Source organism: Ovis canadensis, chromosome 1 (genome assembly GCF_042477335.2).
Source record: "Ovis canadensis isolate MfBH-ARS-UI-01 breed Bighorn chromosome 1, ARS-UI_OviCan_v2, whole genome shotgun sequence".
NCBI lineage: Eukaryota > Metazoa > Chordata > Mammalia > Artiodactyla > Bovidae > Ovis > Ovis canadensis.
This window is the reverse complement of record NC_091245.1, coordinates 114,567,823-114,575,643: the sequence shown is the minus strand read 5'-3', so window position 1 is coordinate 114,575,643 and position 7,821 is coordinate 114,567,823. Positions and strand designations below refer to the sequence as shown.

The 7,821-nt window shown below is 43.3% G+C and overlaps 1 non-coding gene across 1 annotated transcript; it reads left to right on the top strand.

Annotated features, from left to right (window-relative positions):
* Positions 1-4,516: 4,516 nt before the first annotated feature.
* Positions 4,517-4,648, top strand: LOC138431616 (small nucleolar RNA SNORA70). Its single transcript, XR_011253770.1, has one exon. It is a non-coding gene; the product is annotated as a small nucleolar RNA SNORA70 (small nucleolar RNA).
* The last annotated feature ends 3,173 nt before the right edge of the window (positions 4,649-7,821 follow it).

Below are 7,821 nucleotides of genomic sequence, written 5' to 3'. Positions count from 1 at the left end.
AAATTGATTTCTAGAGCCTTCACTTTTACCCCTCCAAACTTGAGTCTCTGTTCCTAAATCTGGGATGACTTTTCATTAGTTATCTATTTAAAATACCAAGTAAGCCCAACTGTTAAAGTTGGAGCTTGTCTACTCAATTATTAATAAATCTACCCTGTCACTGTAAATGATCCTGGTTCCTCCTTATAAAAGCCACATTCTTAAGAAAGGATGACACAAGGGTTGTGAAAAGACTAGGCAAACACTTGGAAATGCAATATAAGTAAATATTTTATTTTCAGATCTCTCTCTGGAGGTGTAAATCTTTTAAGCAGCTTTGTAGCTACTTAAAAAATAAAGCTTCCTCCAGACCCCCTACTAGTGTGCTTTAAAAAAATAACAAAGAAAAATATAGATGTGCAGTGCACCCAGGTCCATTTCAGCGTTTAATTTTCCTTCCCAGGTCCTGTATCACTCACCTGGGGCTTCGTGTGTGTGAGTTCAGTCTCAGTTACCCCAGACTTTGATTAACATAACAGGTTCTTCTCTCCACAGGCTAATGTTGTCTTTTGAAGTGCACACCAAGGGAGTGGCACTATGTTTTTTAAAACGCACAAGCATTTCAGGATAACTAACACATTAAATGTGCAGGCTGTATCCAGGTCCAGCTTTAGCAGTTTTCCATCATTAGCAACTGCCTCATTCCCTTAAAAGGTCTTGTAATCTCTTTCATAAATCCCTTGACATCACCAGCTGGCCCCTCTCCACACCACTCAGAGCATTTTTCCTGAAACAGTGCTGGAGGGGCCTCAGAATTTTCCACCTCTCTGAGCAGCCAGGGCAATACCATTCACTGGCCAAAGGCAGCCTCTGTAATCTGAGCTCCATATACATGATAACAGTTTAATTGGAGCCAAGCTTAATTCAGAACAAATGTTCAAGTACGTACCTTTTTGGAGAAGCAGCCCAGGCTAACAGCTAGAGGAGTGACAGGGTTGAGGTGAGGGTGGGGAGGGGTGGGATTTGTTAATGCACATCTGTCTGGACCAACGTGCTGGGCACGTTACTAATATGCCACTGTGGCCCTGTCATCCGCCTCCGTGTGGCCCATGTCCACTCCTGGGACAGGGGCATCATTCCCCGTCTCTGCCTATTGCCCATGACCACATATTCCAAGAAAGGTCCTTGCCAAGCCTGATGGTGGAATGGGGTATTCTAATCACTCAAATTTTCTGGTTAGTGGGAAGTTACCGTGGATATAGTGTTGACAAATGAGAATAAGGGACTTCCTTGCTGGCTAAGTGGCTCAAACTCTGAGCTCCTAATGCAGGGGACCTGGGTTTGATCCCTAATCAGGGAACTAGATCCTGCATGCCACAACTAAGACCCAGCACAGCCAAATAAATAAATAAAGGTATTCTGTGCTTCCCAGGTGGCTCAGTGGTTAAGAATCCACCTGCCAATGCAGGAGAAGCAGGAAACAGGGGTTTGACCCTGTTTGAAATATTGATTTTCCAGACAAGAATACTAGAGTGGATTGCTATTTCCTCCTCCAGGGGATCTTCCTGACCCAGGGATCAAACCCACATCTCCTGCATTACAGGCAGATTCATTACCTTCTGAACCACCAAGGAAGCCATGGAATATTATTCAGCCTTAAAAAGAATGAGATTCTGAGGCATGTTCAACATGGATGAACCTGACTACATGATGCTAAGTAAACCAATCACAAAAGGACAAATAGTGTGTGGTTCCGTTGTATGGGGTTCCTAGAATAGCCAAATCCATGGGGACAGAAAGTATAATAGAGATTACCAGGGACAGAAGGGAGGGGAGAATAGGAAGTTACAGTTTACTGGGGATTGAGTTTTTGTTTGGAATGATGAAAAAATTCTGAAGATGGATAGTGGTGATGGTTGTACCACAATATGAATGTGATTAATACCACAGAATTGTATATTTTTAAATGGTGTAAGTGGCCTTTAAAAAGCTTGTTTCTGGAGACATTGTATCTTTAAGCAAGGTGTTTTTGTTTCTTGGGGAGCTGCAGAGTCACTGTTACAAATACCAAATACCAGTGATTATTCTGCTGATAAGCGGGAAAAATCTGATAACCAAATGTTGATTGATATAATCTTAAATCATCACACACGCACTCTACTTTGTGACACTTCAAGTTCTTCTGGAGACAGCTGGGATATTATATACACAAAGACAGTGACACATTTTGAAATACTAGAATATTTGAAACACCTTGAGACCATCTCACATGCTACCTCAAGGCAAGTTTTATGGTTATTTCCATTGAAGTTTTGACAGATTTTAGAACTCAAAGGGTTATGTGGAATTGGTTTCCATCTAAATATCAAGGGTAGGGTAAAAAGTCTCTTACAAATTCTAGTCATGGGAGAGGGATGTCATTACACTCAGTATGCATTTGCTGGATGCCTACTATGTGTCACTGTCCTGAAATATTTGTTCAGCAGATATTTATTGGTTGCTAATTATGTGCCTATGAAGAGGTCTGAACAGTAAAAGGAACAGATGAAATAATTCCCCTTCTCAAGGAACTCACTTTGATCTATCAGTTAATACTGGTATTCAGATAGTACAGAGATAAAGCAGCGAAAATGCCTCAAAGGGTACAAAAATGATGCCATAAGGGTTCAGAGTGAGAGAGATTACTCTGTATGGCAGTGGGAGTGGGTGGCAGTGGGTGGTGATGTAGGAAAAGCTTCGTGGAGGAGGTGGTATTTGAGCTTGGCATTAAAGGATTATATTGCATTGGCCAAAATGTTCTTTTGGGTTTTTTTTTTTTTTCATAAGATGTTACAGAAAAGCCTGAACAAAATTTTTGACCAACCCAATATTACTTCCATGGGCAAAATCAGAAAGGGGCATTCCAGGAAGAGGAAACAGCCAATCAGACTGTCACTTAATACGCTGAAGGCTGCAGTGCCCCACCTCCCAAGCCTCCTCTGCAGGGGCATTATGAGGGTACCTGAGACTTCTTTGTTGTAAGTCAGTGAGTCCTGCTCAGTTGTCCGTGGAGCTCTGCAGGCCCTTCCCAAGTTAACTCAAGGGGCCTGACTACAGAAATTTAGAATAAGATGAGCAGCACTTGCCAGGACCTGTCTGAACTCAGACCTCCAGCCTGTAGCTTTGTGTCCTTGGACCAGAAAATGACAAGGGTCCCAAAACAGGGCTTTGCTTCCTGTTTTAGCCAGTAAGAGCAAACGGAGATAGAGAAAGTAGTTGCTTGTTTTGAACACAATTCTTTATAGAAAAGAAAGCAATTAATGCTCTGGGCAGAGAATGAAGCCTGAACTTACTTACCAGCCTGTCTTACACACTTGTGCACACGCATGCATACACATACATATGTGATTTCAGAGGCCAGAAAGAATTGCAGCACCTCTGTTCTGCACTCACCCACAGCCTGCACCACAAGACCAAAGGATAAAATCCCTTATTTCACAACACAAATCCCCCAGCAGTGGTTACACATTGACCTCTGAGAGTCATACTCTGATACAGCATGTTTTCTTGACATCTGCGTCTGTGGAGGGAAGGTAGGCCTGCCCCCAACACAACCCCCTGCCCGAGGAGAGGATGTGAAATCACACGTAATGATCTCCTGCCACATACTAGGAAGGGCCTGGCACTTTCACTGACTTTATCTCACTTAATCCTCACAGCAGCTCTGGAGATTGGAGATCACCAACTCTACTTGTAACTAAGACCTCAGACCTCAAGCTCATGCCTATCTATTCCAGATTCCAGGCAACATCCAAGTTTAGGAAAAATGTAGGTAGAGGCAAACTTTTCCAAATGCACTTTTCCAACATTCCCAGAGTTGACCTGATGCATGTGTGTGTGTTTATGCAAACACACGCACAGGTGTAGCAAAGACACAAGTGTGGGCTCAGCCATCGCACTGCCTGAATTTAAATCCTGGCTGCATCTCTTAGGAGCTCTGTAACCTTGGTAACATAATTAACTTCTCTATGTCCTTCTATTTGTAAAATGTGAACAACTATAGCATTTATGATATTTGAGATGGTCTTCAAAATAATATGGGTTGGAGAATTATGTATGGATATAAATGAAACAAGATTGGTCATGAGTTGATAATTATAGTTGTTTAGTCCCTAAGTTGTATCCAATTCTTTTGTGACCCTATGGACTGTAGCCCACCAGGCTCCCCTGTTCATGGGATTTCCCAGGCAAGAACACTGGAGTCAGTTGCCAAATCCTTCTCCAGGGAATCTTCCTGACTGATCAAACCCATGTCTCCTGCATTGGCAGGCAGATTCTTTACCACTAAGCCACCAGGGAAGCCCAGGATAATTATTGTACGTGGGAGTTTATCACATTCTTTTGGTCTGCTTTTGCATAAGTTTGGCATCTTCCATTAAAAAAGTTTTAAAGAGTATCATTCACAAGAGACCAAAGGTGGAAACAACCCAGATGTCCATTAAGAGATGAACAAATCAATAAAACATAATATGTACATATAGTGGAATATCTTTCCGCTTTGAAAAGGAATGAAATTCTGCTCTTTTCCCTGTGGGGTCCTGGTGTGCAATGTCTGCAAACAGCAGCCTCCTTTTTAGTGTATGCAGCCTATGGCCTCTATGGGTTGCCCTAAGGAAGCCTGGAGTCAGCCCTTGCCAGTGGACATTCATGACTGGCATGCTGTCCCCAGTCTAGGCTCCAGATAGGTGTGTGCAGTGCCTTTGGAAAGCCCCTGGGCACAGTAGCCAAGGTTCACATTGACCAAGTCATAGTGTCTATCCGTACCAAGCTACAAAACAAGGAGCATGTGACTGAGACCCTAACAGGGCCAAGTTCAAGTTCCTGGGCCACCAGAAGATCCATGTCTCCAAGAAGTGGGGATTTACTAAGTTTAATGCTGGTGAACCTGAAAACATAGTGGCAGGAAAGTGACTCATCCTGGATGGCTGTGGGGTCAAATTTGTCCCTAATTGTGGCCCCCTGGTCAAATGGCAGGCCCCCCATATATGAGAGCCTTGTCCCCTCCTTACTCACACCCACCAATAAATCCTACTTTCTTGTCAAAAAAGAAAATGAATGAAATTCTGATACATACTATAGTATGGGTGAACTTTAAAGAATTATGCCAAGTGAAATAAGCCAGTCACAAAAGGACAAATATTGTACTATTCCACTTACATGAGATACATAGAATAGGCAATTTCATAGAGAGAAAAAGTAGAATAGAGATTGTCGGGCTCCTCTGTCCATGGGGATTCTCCAGGCAAGAATACTGGAGTGGGTTTCCATGCCTTCCTCCAGGGGATCTTCCCAACCCAGGTATCAAACCCAGGTCTCCCATATTGCAGACGGATGCTTTACCATCCGAGCCACCAGGAAGCCTGGAAAGAGAGAGGTAATGAGGAGTTATTGGGAATAGAGTTTCTGTTCGGGATAATGAAGAATTTCTGGAGATGGGCAGTGATGATGGTGACACAACATTTAGAACTTACTCACTACCACTGAACGGTACACTTAAAAATGGCTCAAGTAGTGAGTATTGTGTGTGAATGTGTGCGTGCTCAGTAGCTCAGCTGTGTCAGGCTCTTTGCAACCCCATGGACTGTAGCCCATCAGGCTCCTCAGTCCATATAACTTTCCAGGCAAGAATATTGAAGCCTGGAGTAGGACAGTTGCCATTTTCTACTCCAAATTTTATATATATTTTCCCACAATTAAACAAACAAGCAATGAGATCATTCATTAAAAGTGCTTAGAATTTTGGACACATTGTAAACTCTCAGTATTTGTTATTTGAACTTCTCTGGTGGTCCAGTGGCTAAGACTTGGAGCTCCCAATGCAGGGGGCCCAGGTTCAGTCCTTGGTCAAGGAACTAGATCTCACATGCTGCAACTGAGTTCACATGCCACGACTAAGGATCCAACGTGCCACAACGAAGACCCAGTGCAGTCACATAGATATATATTTTGTTGTTGTTTAAAAAATGTGTTATTATTATTGGATGCACATCACAGTGGCACCGGTGGCACATGGAGACAAGAGGGTCCATACGGCCTTTCAGAGACATGTTTTGGGACTATGCTGCATTGTCTGTCCCCAAGGAGTTATCTTCTCAGGCCCTTCAAACCTGTGCATGTCTAAATTGCCTGGATGTGCAACCATGTGATATGGGATTTCTTGGCACACCCAGAGAGGAATGCATGACCCAGTGAGTTACAAAACAATGTTTTGTAGTCACTACTGCTAGCTGTCAAGTCAGTTGTAGGTTACCATGGCCAAATAGGAGCGGATCTCCTATGCTGAGAACTAGAAGAAAATTTGCAGGTACCCCCAGATCTCCTTCCAACCTACTACAAAAAAATGATTTCAGGTGGCAATGCAAGGATTCAAGCCAAATACAGAATGCTCTTGAGTCCATTCAAAAACTTAATTAGCCACCACCTTCAGTCACCCAATAGAAGTAGCTCTGGCAAACTTGCAGGATCTTCAAAAACCCACCAAGCAGAAATAGAAATAATCCTGGAGCTCTGGCTGCACACACACACACACACACCACCTCTGTCATTCATGATAAAGTTTATTTTTATACCATGCATTACAGTTTTCCTAAGCTCTTTTGCTGGTATTCTCTCATCTAATGATCATGAGAACGTTCTTAGAGAAGTGTGAGTATGGTTCCCATTGTGCAAATAAGAAAACTAATGACCAGTCAGGGACGATATCAGATTTTTACAACAGCAGGTAGGCAGAGTTCCATTCAGTTCAGTCGCCCAGTTGTGTCCAACTCTTTGCAGCCCTATGGACTGCAACATGCCAGGCCTTCCTATCCATCACTAACACCCGGACTGCACTCAAACTCATGTTCATCGAGTTGGCGATGCCATCCAACCATCTCATCCCCTGTCGGCCCCTTCTCCTCCCACCTTCAATCTTTCACAGCATGAGGGTCTTTTCAAATGAGTCAGTTCTTCGCCTCATGTGGCCAAAGTATTGGAGCCCCAGCTTCAGCATCAGTCCATCCATTGAATATTCAGGACTGATTTCCTTTAGGATGGACTGGATGAATCTCTTTGCTCTCCAAGAGACTCTCAAGAGTCTTCTCCAACACCACAGTTCAACAGCATCAATTCTTCGGCACTTAGCTTTCTGTATAGTCCAAGTCTCACATCCATACATGACTACTGGAAAAACCATAACTTGACCAGACAGATCTTTGTTGGCCAAGTAATGTCTCTGCTTTTTAATATCTTGTCTGCTAAGCTAAGTCACTTCAGTCGTGTCCAACTCTGTGCAACCCCATAAACGGCAGCCCACCAGGCTCCTCCAGCCCTGGGATTCTCCAGGCAAGAACACTGGATGCCATTTCCTTCTCCAATGCATGAAAGTGAAAAGTCAAATTGAAGTCGCTCGGTCATGTCCGACTCTTAGCGACCCCATGGACTGCAGCCTATCAGGCTCCTCCATCCATGGGATTTTCCAGGCAAGAGTACTGGAGTGGGGTGCCATTGCCTTCTCCATTTTATATCCTGTCTAGGTTGGTCATAACTTTTCTTCCAAGGCGTAAGCATATTTTAATTTCATGGCTGTAGTCACCATCTGCAGTGATTTTGGAGCATCAAAAAATAAAGTCTGACACTGTTTCCACTGTTTCCCCATCTATTTCCCATGAAGTGATGGGGCCAGATGCCATGATATTAGTTTTCTGGATGTTGAGCTTTAAGCCAACTTTTCACTCTCCTCTTTCACTTTCATCAAGAAGCTCTTTAGTTCTTCTTTGCTTTCTGCCATAAGGGTAGTGTCATCTGCATATCTGACGTTATTGA